Below are 19,106 nucleotides of genomic sequence, written 5' to 3'. Positions count from 1 at the left end.
TTGTTCATATTCACATAGAAGTTATATTGTCATAGATCCTTCAACATGTGGTGCTTCCCCCCATCTTTGCTAGCCAAAATTTCCGCACCAAGTAGAGATACTCTTGTGCATCCAAAAACCCTTAAACCCAAATCTTTATTTCAAGAGTCCACCATACCTACCTAAGGATTGAATGATATCCTTCAAGTAAGTTGTCATCGGTGCAATAAGGCAATAAAAATTGCTTCTAAAAGTGTTAGATCATTTAGTGTAAGAGAAAATAGAGCGTTGTACGAACTTGTGATGGAAAAGAATAAAAGCGACAGACTGCATAATAAAGGTTGCTATCATAAGGGGCAATAGAATGTGACGTTCTTTTTCACTAAGTGGTTGAGCATACAAACAAATAAGTTCATGGAACCTCTTCTTCCCTGTGCAAAGGGCCTATCTTTTACTTTTCAGTATTTACTTTTATGCAAAGAGTCAATTTTTTCTCTCTATTCCTTCTTATTTTTCTCTTTTCGCAAGCATCATGTGGTGAAGAAAGATCTAGGCACATATATCCAGTTGGATATGGGTAGCATGGGTTATTATTGTTGACATCACCCTTGAGGTGAATACGTTGGGAGGCGAAATTATAAGCCCCTATCTTTCTATGTGTCTGGTTGAAACATTTTGCTCATGTGTATGCGGTGAGTGTTAGCAATCATAGAAGACTATATGATGGTTGAGTATGTGGAGCTCTTACTTAGACTTTGTTGAATAACTTGAATTGTAATTGACTGAGAACATAGGTTGTTGGGTTTCAAGAGAATTCATTGTTTGAACCTTAACATGCGAATTGGTTGCTACTTTAACATGAGAAATTTTTTGTTGTTATGATGCTAGGAAAAGTGATTGAAAGTGTCACTGATCAAACTTATGCACTTTGCTAGCATTCACACTTCATAAATTATTTCTTTTATCATTTACCTACTCGAGGACGAGTAGGAATTAAGCTTGGGGGTGCTGATACGTCTCCAACGTATCTATAATTTAGGAAGTATTCATGTTGTTTTATTATCATTCTTGGACGTTTTATAATCATTTTATAGCAACTTTATATCATTTTTTGGGACTAACCTATTGACCTAGTGCCCAGTGACACTTGCTGTTTTTGCTTGTTTTTTACATCGCAGGAAATCAATATCAAACAGAGTCCACACACCACAAAACTTTTTGTGGATTTTTTCTGGACCAGAAGACATCCAGTGGGCCAGAGAAGCATCTGGGGGTGCCCCGAGCAGGGCACAACCCACCTAGGCGAGCCTGGGCCCCCAGGTGCGCCCAGGTGGGTTGTGCCCACCTCGGTGGCCTCCTGCACCCCCTCTTTACCCTATAAACTCCCAAATATTCCAAAAACCCTCAGGGTAAACCTAGATCAGAAGTTCCGCCGCCGCAAGGCTCTATAGCCACCGAAAACCAATCTAGACCCTGTTCCGGCACCCTACCGGAGGGGGGAATCATCTCCTGTGGCCATCTTCATCATCTCGGCGGCCACCATGATGAGGAGGGAGTAGTCCACCCTCGGGGTTGAGGGTTTGTACCAGTAGTTATGTGTTTAATCTCTCTCTCTCTCTCTCTCTCTCGTGTTCTTGAGATGTCACGATCTTGATGTATCGCGGGCTTTGTTAATATAGTCGGATCATATGGTGTTTTCCCCTCTCTATCTTGTTTTGAATTGAGTTTTCCCTTTGAGATTTTGTTTTATTGGATTAAGTAATTTTATGGATTTGAGAGCACTTGATATATGTCTTGCGTATGAATACTCATGGTGACAATGGGGTATCATATTGATCCACTTGATATATGTTTTGGCACTCAACTCGCGGATTCCCGTGGTGACATTGGGGCAATCTATGCATAGGGGTTGATGCACGTTCTTGCCTTTGTTTCTTCGGTAGAAATCTTGGGGCACTCTTTGAAGTCCTTTGTGTTTGATTAAGTATTATGAATCTGAAATTATTTGGTGTTATTTTAGTACGAACTCTTGGGTAGTTCGATCGGAAAGAATAGCTTCGAGGTGGTTTCGTACCCTACAAATGATTTCTTCTTATTTTATCGGCTAGATAGGAACTTTGGAGTGATTCTTCATCGCACGTTGAGGGGTGGTTATATGATCAGATTATATTAGCACTATTGAGAGCTTACACTAGCGAAAGTATGGACCCTGGGCCTCACTTTCAAGCATTGCAATACCGTTTTTGTGCCCGTTTACTATTTGCTACCTTGCTGTTTTTCTTTATTCAGATTATAAAATTATATTTCTACCATCAATATTACACTTTTATAACCATCTCTTCGCTGAACTAGTGCACCTATACAAATTACCATTGTATTTGGTGTGTTGGGGACACAAGGGACTTTTTATTATTTGGTTGCAGGGTTTTTTGAGAGAGGCCATCTTCATCCTACACCTCCCACGGATTGATAAACCTTAGGTCATCCACTTGAGGAAAAATTGCTACTGTCTTACAAAACTCTGCGCTTGGAGGCCCAACACATGTCTATAAGAATAAAGTTGCATAGTAGACATCAGTCATTAGCTCGCTCCATAGTCCCGGAGAACGGAGTTTTAGTCATCTTGCCCATGAGGCATGGTTCGCAAGCATCAAATGATTCATAATCAAGTGATTCCAAAAGCCCATCTTTATGGAGTTTCTTCATGCGCTTTACACCAATATGACCTAAATGGTAGTGCCACAAAAAAGTTGCACTATCATTATCAACTTTGCATCTTTTGGCATCAATATTATGAATATGTGTATCACCACAATCAAGATTCAACAAAAATAGACCACTCTTCAAGGGTGCATGACCATAAAAGATATTACTCATATAAATAGAACAACCATTATTCTCTGATTTAAATGAATAACCATCTCGCATCAAACAAGATCCAGATATAATGTTCATGCTCAACGCTGGCACCAAATAACAATTATTCAGGTCCAAAACTAATCCCGAAGGTAGATGTAGAGGAAGCGTGCCGACGGCGATCACATCGACCTTGGAACCATTCCCGACGCACCATCACCTCGGCCTTAGCCAATCTTCGTTTAATCCATAGCCCCTATTTCGAGTTACAAATATGAGCAGCCGAACCAGTATCAAATACCCATGCGCTACTATGAGCATTAGTAAGGTACACATCAATAACATGTATATCAAATATACCTTTGTTCACTTTACCATCCTTCTTATCCACCAAATACTTGGGGTAGTTCCGCTTCTAGTGACCAGTCCCTTTGCAGTAGAAGCACTCAGTTTCAGGCTTGGGTCCAAACTTGGGCTTCTTCCCGGGAGTGGCAACTTGCTTGCCATTCTTCTTGAAGTTACCCTTCTTTTCCTTGCCCTTTTTCTTGAAACTAGTGGTCTTGTTAAACATCAACACTTGATGCTCCTTCTTGATTTCTACCTCCGCAGCTTTGAGCATAGCGAAGAGCTCGGGAATTGTCTTATCCATTCCTTGCATATTATAGTTCATCATGAAGCCTTTGTGGCTTTGTGGCAGTGATTGAAGAACTCTGTCAATCACACTATCATCTAGAAGATTAACTCCCAGCTGAGTCAAGTGATTATGATACCCAGACATTTTGAGTATGTGTTCACTGACAGAACTATTCTCCTCCATCTTGCAGCTATAGAACTTGTTGGAGACTCCATATCTCTCAACTTGGGCATTTGCTTGAAATATTAACTTCAACTCCTGAAATATCTCATATGGTCCATGACGTTCAAAATGCCTTTGAAGTACCGATTCTAAGCCGTAAAGCATGGCACACTAAACTATCGAGTAGTCATCAGATCGAGCTTGCCAGACATTCATAACATCAGCGTCTGCTCCTGTAGCAGGCCTTTCACCTAGCGGTGCATCAAGGACATAATTCTTCTATGCAGCAATGAGGATAATCCTCAAGTAACGGACCCAGTCCGTGTAGTTTCTACCATCATGTTTCAACTTAGCTTTCTCTAGGAACGCATTAAAATTTAAGGGAACAGTAGCACGAGCCATTGATCTACAACATAGATATGCAAAAGCTATCAGGACTAAGTTCATGATAAATTAAGTGGAATTAATCATATTACTTAAGAACTCCCACTTAGATAGACATCCCTCGAGTCACCTAAATGATTACGTGATCCAAATAAACTAAACCATGTCTGATCATCATGTGAGATGGAGTAGTCTTCAATGGTGAACATCTCTATGTTGATCATATCCACTATATGATTCACATTCGACCTTTCGGTCTCCAGTGTTCCGAGGCCATGTCTGTACATGCTAGGCTCGTCAAGTTTAACCCGAGTAGTCCGCATGTGCAAAATTGTCTTGCGCCCGTTGTATGTGAACGTAGAGCCTATCACACCCAATCATCATGTGGTGTCTCAGCACGATGAACTGTTGCAACGGTGCATACTCAGGGAGAACACTTATACCTTGAAATCTTAGTTAAGGGATCATCTTATAATGCTAGCGCAGTACTAAGCAAAATAAGATGCAAAAAGATAAACATCACATGCAATCAAAATGTGTGACAGGATATGGCCATCATCATCTTATGCTTTTGATCTCCATATTCAAAGCACCGTCATGATCTCCATCGTCACTGGCTTGACACCTTGATCTCCATCGTAGCGTCATGGTCGTCTTGCAACTATTGCTTCTACAACTATCGCTAACGCATAGTGATAAAGTAAAGCAATTACATGGCGTTTGCATTTATACAATAAAGAGACAACCATAAGGCTCTTGCCGGTTGCCAGTAACTTTTACAAAACATGATCATCTCATACAATAATGTATATCACATCATGTCTTGACCATATCACATCACAACATGCCCTGCAAAAACAAGTTAGATGTCCCCTACTTTGTTGTTGCAAGTTTTACGTGGCTGCTACAGGCTTATAGCAAGAACCATTCTTACCTACGCATCAAAATCACAAAAGGTGATTTATCAAGTTTTCTATTTTAACCTTCAACAAGGACTGGCCACAATCAAATTCGATTCAACTAAAGTTGGACAAACAGACACCCGCCGGCCACCTTTATGCAAAACTAGTTACATGTCTGTCGGTGGAACCGGTCTGACAAACAAGGTCACGTAAGGTTGGTCCGGGCTGCTTCATCCAACAATACCGCCGAATCAAAATAATACGTTGGTGGTAAGCATTATGACGATCACCTCCCACAACTCTTTGTGTTCTTCTCGTGCATATCATCTACGCATAGACCTGGCTCGGATGCCTCTGTTGGGAAACATAGCATGCAATTTCAAAAAAAATTCCTACGCTCACGCAAGATCTATCTAGGAGATGCATAGCAACGAGAAGTGGAGAGTGTGTCCACGTACCCTCGTAGACCGAAAGCGGAAGCGTTTGACAACGCGGTTGATGTAGTCAAAGTTCTTCTCATTCCGACCGATCAAGCACCGAACGTACGACACCTCCGAGTTCTGCACATGTTCAGCTCGATGACGTCCCTCGAATTCTTGATCCAGCAAAGTGTCAAGGAAGATTTCCGTCAGCACGGCGGCATGGTGACGGTGATGGTGAAGTGATCCACGCAGGGCTTCGCCTAAGCACTACGAAGATATGACCCGAGGCGTAAACTGTGGAGGGGGCGCAGCACATGGCTAACAATTGTTGGTGTGTGTTCTAGGCTCCCCCTCCCCGTGTATATATAGGTGGGAGGGGGAGGGAATCAGCCATGGGGCACCCAAGTAGGAGGAATCCTACTTGGGCCCCTAGTCCAATTCGGCCCCCCTTTCCTTATTACCGGAAGGGGGGAAGGGAAGAGAGGGGGGAGGAAGGAAAGGGGGGCGAACCCCCTCCTCCTTCTCCTATTTGGCCTCCTTCCTTAGGGGGAGAGCCACCCCTTATGGGCTGGTGTGCTCCCCTCCTATGGCCCATAAAGCCCATTAATCCCCCGGGGGGTCCGGTAACCCCCCTCCCCCTCGGTACTCCGATATGTACCCGGTACACCCCGAAACACTTCCGGTGTCCGAATATCATCGTCCTATATATGAATCTTTACCTCTCGACCATTTCGAGACTCCTCGTGGTGTTCGTGATCTCATCCAGGACTCCGAACAACATTTTGTCACCAAATCACATAACTCATATAATACAAAATCGTCATTGAACGTTAAGCGTGCGGACCCTACGGGTTCGAGAACTATGTAGACATGACCGAGACACCTCTCCGATAAATAACCAATACTGGAACCTGGATATTCATATTGGTCCCCACATATTCTACGAATATCTTTATCGGTCGTACCGTCATGACAACATACGTTATTCCCTTTGTCATCGGTATGTTACTTGCCCGAGATTCGATCATCGGTATCTTCATACCTAGTTCAATCTTGTTACTGGCAAGTCTCTTTACTTGTTTCGTAATAAATAATCCCGCAACTAACTCATTAGTCACATTGCTACCAAGGCTTCTTATGATGTGCATTATCGAGAGGGCCCAGAGATACCTCTCCAATACTCGGAGTGACAAATCCTAATCTCGATCTATGCCAACCCAACAAACACCTTCGGAGATACCAATAGAGCATCATTACAATCACCCAGTTACCTTGTGATGTTTGATAGCACACAAGGTATTCCTCCGGTATTCGGGAGTTGCATAATCTCATAGTCAAAGAAATATGTATATGACATGAAGAAAGCAATAGCAATAAAAACTGAATGATCAATATGCTAAGCTAACGGATGGGTCTTGTCCATCACATCATTCTCCTAATGATGTGATTCCGTTCATCAAACGACAATACATATCTATGGTTAGGAAACTTGACCATCTTCGATTAACGAGCTAGTCTAGTAGAGGCTCACTAGGGACATGGTGTTTTGTCTATGTATCCACACATGTATCAAGTTTCCGGTTAATACAATTCTAGCATGAATAATAAACATTTATCATGATATAAGGAAATATAAAACAACAACTTTATTATGGCCTCTAGGGAATATTTCCTTCAGATACTACTCATAGATTCATCAAAATAAACAAACAACACATAGAAAACAAAATATGTCAAAAATAGAACATTCTATAGTAATCTGGAAACTTTCCATACTTCTGTAACTCAAAAAATTCTGAAATATTAGGACAACCTAGGTAATTTGTATATAAATCTTGTGTAAGAAATTTAGATCAAAAGCACGCTTATGTGATTTTTGAAAATTATTTTACTAGGCTTAAAAGTTTCTGTTTTTCAGCAAGCTCAAATCAACTATCACCATAGACCATCCCAAAGGTCTTACTTGGCACTTTATTGGAACAAAAGCTATAAAACATGATTACTAAAGTAGCATAATAATGTGAACACACAAAAATAGTAGGGGTAAATATTGGGTTGTCTCCCAACAAGTGCTTTTCTTAAATGCCTTTGTAGCTAGGCATGATGATTTCAATGATGCTCACATAAGAGATAAGATTGAAACACAAAGAGAGCATCATGAAGCATATGACTAGATCATTTAAGACTAACACACTTCCTATGCCTATGGATTTTGTGAGCAAATAATTTATGGGAACAAGAATCAACTAGCATAGGAAAGTAGGCAATAATAAAGTTATTATTTATTTCCTTATATCATGATAAATGTTTATTATTCATGCTAGAATTGTATTAACCGGAAACTTAGTACATGTGTGAATACATAGACAAACAGAGTGTCACTAGTTTGCCTCTACTTGACTAGCTCGTTGAATCAATGATGGTTATGTTTCCTAACCATAGACATGAGTTGTCATTTGATTAATGGGATCACATTATTAGAGAATGATCTGATTGACTTGACCCATCCGTTAGCTTAGCACGATGATCGTTTAGTTTGTTGCTATTGCTTTCTCCATAACTTATACATGTTCCTATGAGTATGAGATCATGCAACTCCCGAATACCGGAGGAACACTTTTTGTGCTACCAAACGTCACAATGTAACTGGGTGATTATAAAGGTGCTCTACAGGTGTCTCCAATGGTGTTTGTTGAGTTGGCATAGATCGAGATTAGGATTTGTCACTCCGAGTATCGGAGAGGTATCTCTGGGCCCTCTCGTTAATACACATCACTATAAGCCTTGCAAGCATTGTGACTAATGAGTTAGGTGCGGGATGATGCATTACGGAATGAGTAAAGAGACTTGCCGGTAATGAGATTGAACTAGGTATTGAGATTCTGACGATCGAATCTCGGGCAAGTAACATACTGATGACAAAGGGAACAACGTATATCGTTATGCAGTTTGACTGATAGAGATCTTCGTAGAATATGTAGGAACTAATATGAGCATCCAGGTTCCGCTATTGTTTATTGACCGGAAGTGAGTCTTGGTCATGTCTACATAGTTCTTGAACCCATAGGGTCTGCACGCTTAACGTTCGGTGACGGTATTATGAGTTTATGTATTTTGATGAAGCGAAGGTTGTTCGAGTCCCGAATGTGATCACGGGCATGACGAGGAGTATCAAAATGGTAGATACATAAAGCTCGATATATTGGAAGCCTATGTTTGGACATCGGAATGGTTCCGAGTGGTTCGGGCATTTTTCTGGAGTACCAGGAGGTTACCGGAACCCCCGGGAGAAGTTATGGGCCTTATGGGCCATAAGAAGGAAGCACACCAGCCCACAAGGGGCTGGTGCGCCCCCTTGGGCAGGAGGCCGAATTGGAATAGGTTTGGGGGGGTGCCCCCCTTTCCTTCTCTCCTACTCCTCCTTCCCTTCCTCTCCTACTCCAACTAGGGAAGGGGAGAATCCTACTCCCGGTGGGAGTAGGACTCCCCTAGGGCGCGCCATAGAGAGGCCCGGCCTCTCCCCTCCTCCACTCCTTTATATACGGGGAGGGGGCACCCCATGAACACACAAGTTGATCATTGATCTCTTAGCCGTGTGTGGTGCCCTCCTCCACCATAATCCACCTCGTTCATATCATTGCAGTGCTTAGGTGAAGCACTGTTCTGGTAGCATCATCATCACCATCATCACGCCATCGTGCTGACGAAGCTCTCCCTCGACACTCTGCTGGATCGTGAGTTCGTGGGACGTCACCGAGCCGAATGTGTGCATATCACGGAGGTGCCGTACTTTCGGTACTAGGATCGGTCGATCTGGAAGACGTACGACTACATCAACCATGTTGCCATAACGCTTCCGCTTACGGCTACGAGGGTACGTGGACAACACTCTCCCCTCTCGTTGCTATGTGTCACCATGATCTTGCATGTGCGTAGGAATTTTTTTGAAATTACTGCGTAACCCAACAATGGTATCAGAGCCAGGTTAATGCGTAGATGGTATATGCACGAGTAGAACACAAAGGAGTTGTGGGCGTGGGTATATACATATTGCTTGCCATCACTAGTTGATTCTTAATTCGGCGGTATTGTTGGATGAAGCGGCCCAGACCGACATTACGCGTACGCTTACGCAAGACTGGTTCTACTGATGTGCTTCGCACACAGATGGATGGTGGGTGGCAGTTTCTCCAACTTTACTTGAATCAGATTGAATGAACGGGGTTCTTTCTGAAGATCAAAAAGAAGTCACTATACCGCGTCGTGGTTTTTGATGCGTAGGTAAGAATAGTTCTTGCTCAGCCCATAGCAGCCACGTAAAACTTGCAACAACAAAGTAGAGGAGGTCTAACTTGTTTTTGCAGGGCATGTTGTGATGTGATATGGTCAAGACATGATGCTAAATTTTATTTTATGAGATGATCATGTTTTGTAACACAATTATCGGCAACTGGCAGGAGCCATATGGTTATCGCTTTATTGTATGAAATGCAATCGCCATGTAATTGCTTTACTTTATCACTAAGTGGTAGCGATAGTCGTAGAAGCAATAGTTGGCGAGATGACAATGATGCTTCCATGGAGATCAAGGTGTCAAGCCAGTGATGATGGTGATCATGACGGTGCTTTGGAGATGGAGATCAAAGGCACAAGATGATGATGGCCATATCATATCACTTATATTGATTGCATGTGATGTTTATCCTTTATGCATCTTTTTTTGCTTAGTTCGATGGTAGCACTATAAGATGATCTCTCACTAAATTTCAAGGTATAAATGTTCTCCCTGAGTATGCACCATTGCGACAGTTCATCGTGCCGAGACACCACGTGATCATTGGGTGTGATAAGCTCTACGTTCACATAAAATGGGTGCAAGCCAGTTTTGCACATGCAGAATACTTGAAGCCCAAAGCTTGGGCTCCATGGTGACCTCCGTCTTACCATCCTGCTGGTCTTGGTCTAGTTGCACCGATATGAAAACCTTTGCTTGACGCCTCGGTACTCCGCGCCATCGCTTGCTCCCTTAGCACCAAAGAGGAAACAAGGACATTGTGGGCGCTGGCGCCCACCTGGCCTTGGTCGTCACGCCTCACGTCACTAGAACCTCGCGAGGTTTGCCTTGCCTTGAACTCTCCGCCCCTCGCGAGCCAGCCTGGTGAGGCCGCTCCCGAGGAGGTCTTGCGTCATCTGCCTCACGAGGCTTGGCCCCTCGCGAGGGTCTTGAGTGCTTGTTGGTGAAGATGGGCCGTACGAGCCCGTATGCAGAGCCATGCCCTGGGCCGCAGGCAGGCAAGTCTAGGGACCCCCGTTCCCAGAACGCCAACAGTAGCCCCGGGGCCCAAGGCGCGCTCGGGCTTGGCTTTGAGGCGAAGCCAAGGGGCAAGTGTGGAGCGCCACGGGCCCCAATACCCTGCGTCCTTGGCCAACATGTGGCGGTTGATTGGACGTGGGCGTCTCCACTTCCCCACGCTGCCTTGATACCTACCTGGCTAGGCAGCCACCACGGTCTACACGGTTTCCTTCCGTTGTTACCGCACACTCTCCAATTCTTCCGCCTCCTCGTAGCTCAGCCTCTCCCCCTGATTCGATCTGAGCTCAATCCCCCCATCGCCATGGCACCGGACCAGTTGGAGAAAGGGAAGAGTCCCCAGTCCTCCGCCGAGCTGCGCCCGACCGCCGAGCCTGCCGTTGGCAGGTCGCTGGTGTTCAACCAAGAAGCCATGGACAAGGTGCATCCTATGCTCGCCTCAAGCTTCAATGAGTGGGGAAGAATGGTGGCCTGGCCTGCATCTCATGCTCGCGTCGACCGGACAGCCACCGAGGTCCCATTCTTCATCGACGCCCTTTGGGCTGGCTTGGTTCCTCCTTTCTCCGCCTTCTTCAATGTTGTGCTTGCGCATTATCAGATCCACATGTTGCACCTTGATCCCCAATCTGTGACCCTTCTCGTCGTCTTTGCCTTTGTTTGCAAGGCCATGGTAGACATTGCTCCTTCAGTGGCCCTTCTCCGCCACTTCTTCTTGCTGCATCTGATTGATCACCGACAGAGCTCAGGATGCCTGAGCTTTCAGGCCGTGGCGGCGACGGCCGGCGCGGGGATTGACTTCGAGCTCCCACCGTCCACGAGCGGGTTTCAGGCACGGTGGGTATTTGTTGATGTCGGAGTGCTCGGTCCCCTGCTCTCTTCTCCGTCAGCGCCCGCTATTCCCAACTCCGGTTGGTTCCACCAAAGGCTCACCTATTCACGCCTTCCCCCTACCTGGCTCAGGCTGAAGTGCCTCAAGGACCTTGATATGACTGCGCCTATGGTGGTGAAGGAGTTCCTCGACGCCGAATCACTCCGCTTCAGTGCCACTCTCGACCGATGTGGGCCTTGCTCAGCAGCAAAGACCACATGAGACTTCAGGAGTCAAGGCTCCCCCTCGAGCACGCGGCAAACGCTGCTCAAGATCCTGACGGGTGCCCCGTTGCCAGATGACATGCCAAGGAAGAGCTTCCTTCTGTACCGCTGCTCAGACAAGGCGACATTCGCTGGGCAGATGCCTTCCTTCGATGAGTGGGGGCTGCATCCAGTCGGCCTCGAGGGGTCCCGTGAGAACCCCATCATCGTGGTTCCTCTCCCTGCCGCTGGTGTCGAGCTCGCCCCAAGTGTGGATGCAGGGGGGCGAGCACCGCTGGGGGCCGATGGTGAAGTTGCCGAGATGCTGATGCCGCCCAGGGCTTCTGAGGCGTCGTCCTCGGGGACTCGCGACTCTTGCCCTGGGGCGGAGGTTGAGGGGGCGACGCAGCCCACGTCTCCCGAGGCTAAGGCTCCTGAGGCCTTGGCAGGTCACTGCAAGGCAGAGCCTGATTGCTCCCCTCAGCTTGGCACTCCTGAGGCTGCCCCTTCGAGCGCTTCTCCAGCTGCACCTTGTGTCGGTCGCCATGTCCAGCACTTCGGCTGGCTTTGTGTGGATTTCGAAGAGCTCCGCAAGAGGAGGGGATCCCCAAGCTGTTGACGAGTAAGTACCTTATCTTGGTGATTCTCCCCGTGATGCTTCCCTTCCTGACGATGACTCTTCAGGGTCCCTTCGGCCAAGGCCGCAGAATCTCCTAAGAAGCAACCTCCTCTCGCCTTGTTTCTCCTGATGGACTCGAGTGCTGCAAACCCGCGCGCTGCTCATGGCATGGAGTCGACTGGGGAAGCCAGCTCGTCGACAAGGCATCTTGAGCTTGTGCCTTCGTCGTCTCTCCTTCGCGGCCTTTCTTGGAGTACAGCAAGCGTGCCAAGGGTTCCTCCCTTGGTCGTGGACGGCAGCTGGATGGCTTCGGTCTTGGGTTCCTCTTCAAGCAGCGGGCCTCCACTCATTCGGGCTCCTCGCGAGGCCTAGCCCGCAACTGGGCGGGCGCCAGCCCCCAGCCCCCCGCTGAAAGGGGGCGAGCCGCTTTGGGCCCCATTCACGGTCCCCACGACGGAGGACGGAGTCAGCAGCATGCTCGAGTCGGTGCAAGAAAGGAGCGTCGTCCGCCACGAGCCCTTTCAGGAGGCAATGGGCGGGATGAACCGGCTTGGTGAAGAGCTCGTGGATGTGGATGCGCGCCTCATAGCCGGGGGTCTTTGGCTGGTGGAGGAGCGGCATAAGCTGAAGGTGGCTATCAACCTCGGGCGCCACCAGCATGAGCTCGATAATGCGAATGCTGAGGCTTCCCTCGCAGCCTCCTGTGAGGCCTGCTCCCAAGCTCTGGAAGCTGACCGCCGTCGCGAGGTCACGGAGAAGCGCGCATGGGAGCTCCAAGCCTGGAGCGCCGTCTTGGATCAGCAAGTGGAGGCGCGCGGAGTCGCCCTAGCGTCGTTGAGGGGACGTCCGCTGAAGAGGAAGAGATCCGGAAGCGCAAGGAGGCGCTGGCACTGGAAACCGTGGAGCATAGCCTTGAGCTCGAACGACTAGAGATGAGGGAGCGTCAAGTTGCCCAGGCGGAGGACGCCGTCGGCGCACATGAGGCCAGGGCCCAGGAGGAGGTCGATCCCCGGGTGGCCGTGGCTCGCGCGGGTCTTGAGGGTGAGCTTGACCTGAAGTTAAAGCTCGTGGAAGCTGAGGCCACTGGTAGGACTGCTGCCCTCAAGTCCAGGTGGAGCGACGCGAGGAGGCCACCGCAGCCGCCCTGGTTTCGGTGCAGGACGAACTGGCCTCCACCTGCGCCGAGCTGCTCCCTCTTCAGCAATGGGTCACTGATGTCGAGTCTGTCGCGTGGTAGAACAGGGAGGAAGTGCTTCAGTGGCGGACGCTAGAGCGCATGCACGCCCCCATGCTCCAGGACCTCAGGAACAGGGCCAACATCGCCCTGGGTCACAGCTGTGATGAGAATGCTTCTCATCCCCACGCGAACGACTACACCAGCCACCTCCGCTTCTTCACCGACGTGGTGACGCGCCTGGAGAACCGTTCCGAGAGGGCCCGCCAACTTGTTGAAGAGAGGAGCTGCGGCCTGCTCGGGCGTGCATTCTCCCGCGAATTCAACCATCTCCAGAACATCGACCCCAACTTCGATTTTGATGCCGCCATCGCCCCTGTACCCGAGGCCATCCGAGGCGACCTGTCGCGATGGGTGGAAGACAATGTGGACGCACTGGTCAGGGCCTTTACTTCCCATGACGATGGGGTGGTGGTCACGGCGGATGTAGGCGATGTGGTCGACGATGGTGATGGCGGCGCTGGTGAAGGTGATGGTGATGCCAGCGACGCGTCTGAGGGCGATCCGGGGGACGCGGCGAGCGACATGTCTGACTGGTCCCCTGTTTCCCAGCTGTTTGTCCTGCACACAGAAGCTCGGGGCACAGCCCTTGAGGTTGTAAGAGCATTTTTGGAGGGAAAGCATGTAAATATACTACTGCTTCTATCCTTTCAGGTCGAGTTGGATATGCGTCTTCGTGAACTCACGTATCCTGGGGCGAGGTTGCTGTTGCGGTTTACCTTAGCCTGAACGAGCCCAAAACCGGCACATGAGATTGCAAATTTCCGGGAAGCTCCTGAGGAATTCGTTGACATGCCCGAGGGGGGCGCGTGATAAGGGAGCTCTAGCTGTGGCGCGACATGCGCGTGGCATGTGTGCGTCATGCCCAGCCCCACTCGCGAGGGGTCCGCGAGGGGGAAGCAACAGGCGCGAACTCCGAAATAAGGCAAGAACCAGATAGCAAGAAATCGCTCGAACGACAAAAGGCACCCCCCGCGCGTGTTAATGAAAATTCAACTTCAACTTAAATCCAAATCCAGAAGGCAGGGAAAAGAGATCGAAAGCAAATGGCCGCGTCCGGTGCCTAGTCTAGTTTTCATGTCTTCTCACCAGCTCGGAGCTAAGTGCTGCCACTAGGACGTGGGAGGGAGCTCCCGAGGCCCAAGGGCGGCACTCCTAAGACTCCAGGGTGTGTACAACCCCACTCGTTATTACGTGAGAGTGTCACGGGAGAAGACCTTCACAGGCATGAGCCTTACTTCATATTACCAGACGAGGGCCCCGCCTTGTGCCACCCCCTACCACCGTTGGGACAACCGGGGACCAGGACGGCTCCAACGATGGTAGAGCGGACACCAGCGGCGCCCTTGGCGACCACGGGTCCTCTGCTGGGGGTAGGCTCTGGAGCACCTTCCCGGTAGAGGTCCTACCTCCGGGGGACGCCTTGTTCCACACGGCGTTGTGGAGGGCCTTCGTCCCGGCTTCCTTCCTGTAGCCCCCAGCGTGCCCCCCTGGTGGGAGGGAGGCCGACGAGCTGTGGCCACCATCTGCTGTTGCGACCTGATTCACCTGCGCACCATGGTTAGCGTAAGCCTGCTCCTGAGGAATTAGTGGTACCCTGTAGTTGTTGTCGCCGGCGCGGTTGGTGAGGCTTCCGGAGGGGTCCTGAAAGGCGCCGGCTTCTAGCGACTCCTCCTCCCAGCCTGGCTCGAGGAATGAGCCAGGGTCGTCTTCCAGCATGTACTCCTGGTCCACCATGTGGGGCACGTAGGCCTCCGAGGCCGCTGCCTCGAAGACCTTGCCGTAGTGCCCCACACTCCACATCGCCCCACCTAGCGTGCCGCCTCGAGGATGGTAGGGTTGCATCCCACCCGTATCGTGGGTGGCAGCGCTCGTGCCCGCGCCCAGCGGAGGTGGTGTAGGCGCGAGTGGGCGTGTAGCTCCGTTGGCTGCGCCGGTGTCGATGAAGCCTGGTGGTGCGCCTATAGGCACGCGGGCGTGGCGTGGTCCGCCATGCGATCTGTCCGCAGCTTGTGGCGTGAGCAGGGAACAGAAGGGTGGCGCTCCTGAAGCCGCGGCGTCCAAGAGCTCGGCGACGCGCTCCAGCAGTGCATCCCGGCAGCTCTCCATTAGCCGGCACCGTAGCAACTCCCGCACCACCATGAGTGCAGCTCGCATGTTTGCCTGCTCCCTCCGGGTGTGCGGCGCCGTCGTCGCGGCGTGGCTTGCGGCCCTTGCAGCAGCTCGTGCCTGTCGTGGGGTGAGGGTGGACGGCGCCTGGCCACGTCGCCCGCGCCCCGCAGCGTCAGGTGGTGCTCGTGCTGCTTGGAGCACGGGGTTGAGGTCTTCCTGGGCAGGCGGCGCCGCCCGGGCTAGCCAGGCTTCCCAGCGGTCAGCATTGGTCCTTGAGTCGCCGGACATCGGAACCGCGGAGCGTCGGTGAATAGACTGGCGGGAGAGAGGCTCCAGCACACCCCTACCTGGTGCGCCAAATGTCGGATCTCGGGTTCCGGCAAAACCCTCAAGGTTCAAACACTGGGGTGCGCGCGAAGATCTCCCCCTACCGATCCACGTCCAAGCTTCGCTAAGATCTAATGGGCTAGCTCAACGAACTCGCAACATAGAGGACACAAGATTTATACTGGTTCGGGCCACCGTTGTGGTGTAATACCCTACTCCGGTATGGTGATGGTGGATTGCCTCTTGGGCTAGGGATGAACAATACAAAGGGAAGAATAGCCTCCCGAGGAGAGGTGTTCTTGTGCTTGGTGAACTTGTGGTTGTCCGGGTCTCTCTCTTCGATCTGTCCCCCAGCTATGGTGGTGGCTAGTCCTATTTATAGAGGCCCTGGTCCTCTCCCCAAATATTGAGCGGGAAGGGAGCCAACAACAGCCAATTTGAAAGGGGACAACTAGCACAGCTTATCCTGACAAAAGCAGTCTTCGCCTGCAAAAGGCTCTGGTGGTGACGCCGCCTTGGGCTCCATGGTGACCTCCATCTTGCCGTCCTGCTAGTCTTGGTCTCGTTGCACCGATATGGAAACCTTTGCTTGACGCCTCAGTACTCCGTGCCCGCGCTTGCTCCCTTAGCACCAAAGAGGAAACCAGGACACTGTGCGCGTTAGCGCCCGCCTGGCCTTGGTCGTCATGGCTCACGTCACTTGAACCTCGCGAGGTTTGCCTTGCCTTGAACTCTTTGCCCCTCGTGAGCCAGCCTAGTGAGGCCACTCCCCAGGAGGCCTTGTGTCGTCCGCCTCGCGAGGCTTGGCCCCTCGCGAGGGTCTTGAGTGCTTGTTGGTGAAGATGGGCCGTACGGGCCCGTACGCAGAGCCACGCTGATACGTCTCCAACATATCTATAATTTTTTATTGTTCCATGCTATTATATTATCTATTTTGGATGTTTATGGGCTTTATTATACACTTCTGTATAATTTTGGGGACTAACCTATTAACCGGAGGCCCAGCCCAAATTGTTGTTTTCTTGCCTATTTCAATGTTTCGAAGAAAAGGAATATCAAACGAGTCCAAATGGAATGAAACCTTCGGGAAAGTTATTTTTGGAACGGAAGCAATCCAGGAGACTTGGAGTTTATGTCAGGGAAGCTTCGAGGTAGCCACAAGGCAGGGAGGCGCACCTGCCCCCTGGGTGCCCCCCCCCACCCTCGTGGGCCCCTCGTGGCTCCCCTGACCGACTTCTTTCACCTATATATGTCCATATACCCTAAAACATCAGAGACGAGAATAGACCGGGAGTTCCGCCGCCAGAAGCCTCCGTAGCCACCAAAAACCAATCTAGATCCGTTCTGGCACCCTGTCGGACGGGGGGGGGGGATCCCTCTCCGGTGGCCATCTTCATCATCACGGCGCTCTTCATGACGAGGAGGGGTTCACCCTCGGGGCTGAGGGTATGTACCAGTAGCTATGTGTTTGATCTCTCTCTCGTGTTCTCGAGTTGGCACGATCTTGATGTATGGCGACCTTTGCTATTATAGTTGGATCTTATGATGTTTCTCCCCCTCTACTCTCTTGTGATGAATTGAGTTTTCCCTTTGAAGTTATCTTATCGGATTGAGTCTTTAAGGATTTGAGAATACTTGATGTATGTCTTGCATGTGCTTATTTGTGGTGACAATGGGATATCACGTGATCCACTTGATGTATGTTTTGGTGATCAACTTGCGAGTTCCATGACCTCGTGAACTTATGCATAGGGGTCGGCACACGTTTTCGTCTTGACTCTCCGGTAGAAACTTTGGGGCAGTGATACGTCTCCAACGTATCTATAATTTTTGATTGCTCCATGCTATATTATCTACTATTTTGGACATTATTGGGCTTTATTATCCACTTTTATATTATTTTTGGGACCAACATATTAACTGGAGGCCCAGCCCAGAATTGCTATTTTTTTCTATTTCAGAGTTTCGCAGAAAAGGAATATCAAACGGAGTCCAAACGGAATGAAACCTTCGGGAGCGTGATTTTCGGAATGAACATGATCCAGGAGACTTGGACCCTACGTCAAGAAATAAAGGAGGAAGCCACGAGGTAGGGGGCGCGCCTACCCCCCCCCCAAGCGCGCCCTCCACCCTCGTGGGCCCCCTGTTGCTCCACCGACGTACTCCTTCCTCCTATATATACCTACGTACCCCCAAACGATCAGATACGGAGCCAAAAACCTAATTCCATCGCCGCAACCTTCTGTATCCACGAGATTCCATCTTGGGGCCTGTTCCGGAGCTCCGTCGAAGGGGGCATCCATCACGGAGGGCTTCTACATCAACATCATAACCTCTCCGATGAAGTGTGAGTAGTTTACCTCAGACCTTCGGGTCCATAGTTATTAGCTAGATGGCTTCTTCTCTCTTTTTGGATCTCAATACAATGTTCTCTCCCTCTCTTGTGGATATCTATTCGATGTAATCTTCTTTTTGTGGTGTGTTTGTTGAGACCGATGAATTGTGGGTTTATGATCAAGATTATGTATGAACAATATTTGAATCTTCTCTGAATTCTTTTATGTATGATTGGTTATCTTTGCAAGTCTCTTCGAATTATCAGTTTGGTTTGGCCTACTAGATTGATCTTTCTTGCAATGGGAGAAGTGCTTAGCTTTGGGTTCAATCTTGCGGTGTCCTTTCCCAGTGACAGTAGGGGCAGCAAGGCACGTATTGTATTGTTGCCATCGAGGATAACAAGATGGGTTTTTTATCATATTGCATGAATTTATCCCTCTACATCATGTCATCTTGCTTAAGGCGTTACTCTGTTTTCATGAACTTAATACTCTAGATGCATGCTGGATAGCGGTCGATGAGTGGAGTAATAGTAGTAGATGCAGGCAGGAGTCAGTCTACTTGTCTCGGACGTGATGCCTATATACATGATCATACCTAGATATTCTCATAACTATGCTCAATTCTTTCAATTTCTCAACAGTAATTCGTTCACCCACCGTAAAATACTTATTGTCTTGAGAGAAGCCACTAGTGAAACCTATGGCCCCCGGGTCTATCTTCATCATATTAATCTTCCAATACTTAGTTATTTCC

The sequence above is a fragment of the Triticum aestivum genome, chromosome 7A (genome assembly GCF_018294505.1).
Source record: "Triticum aestivum cultivar Chinese Spring chromosome 7A, IWGSC CS RefSeq v2.1, whole genome shotgun sequence".
In the NCBI taxonomy this organism is placed as follows: Eukaryota; Viridiplantae; Streptophyta; class Magnoliopsida; order Poales; family Poaceae; genus Triticum; species Triticum aestivum.
This window is presented reverse-complemented; position numbering follows the sequence as displayed.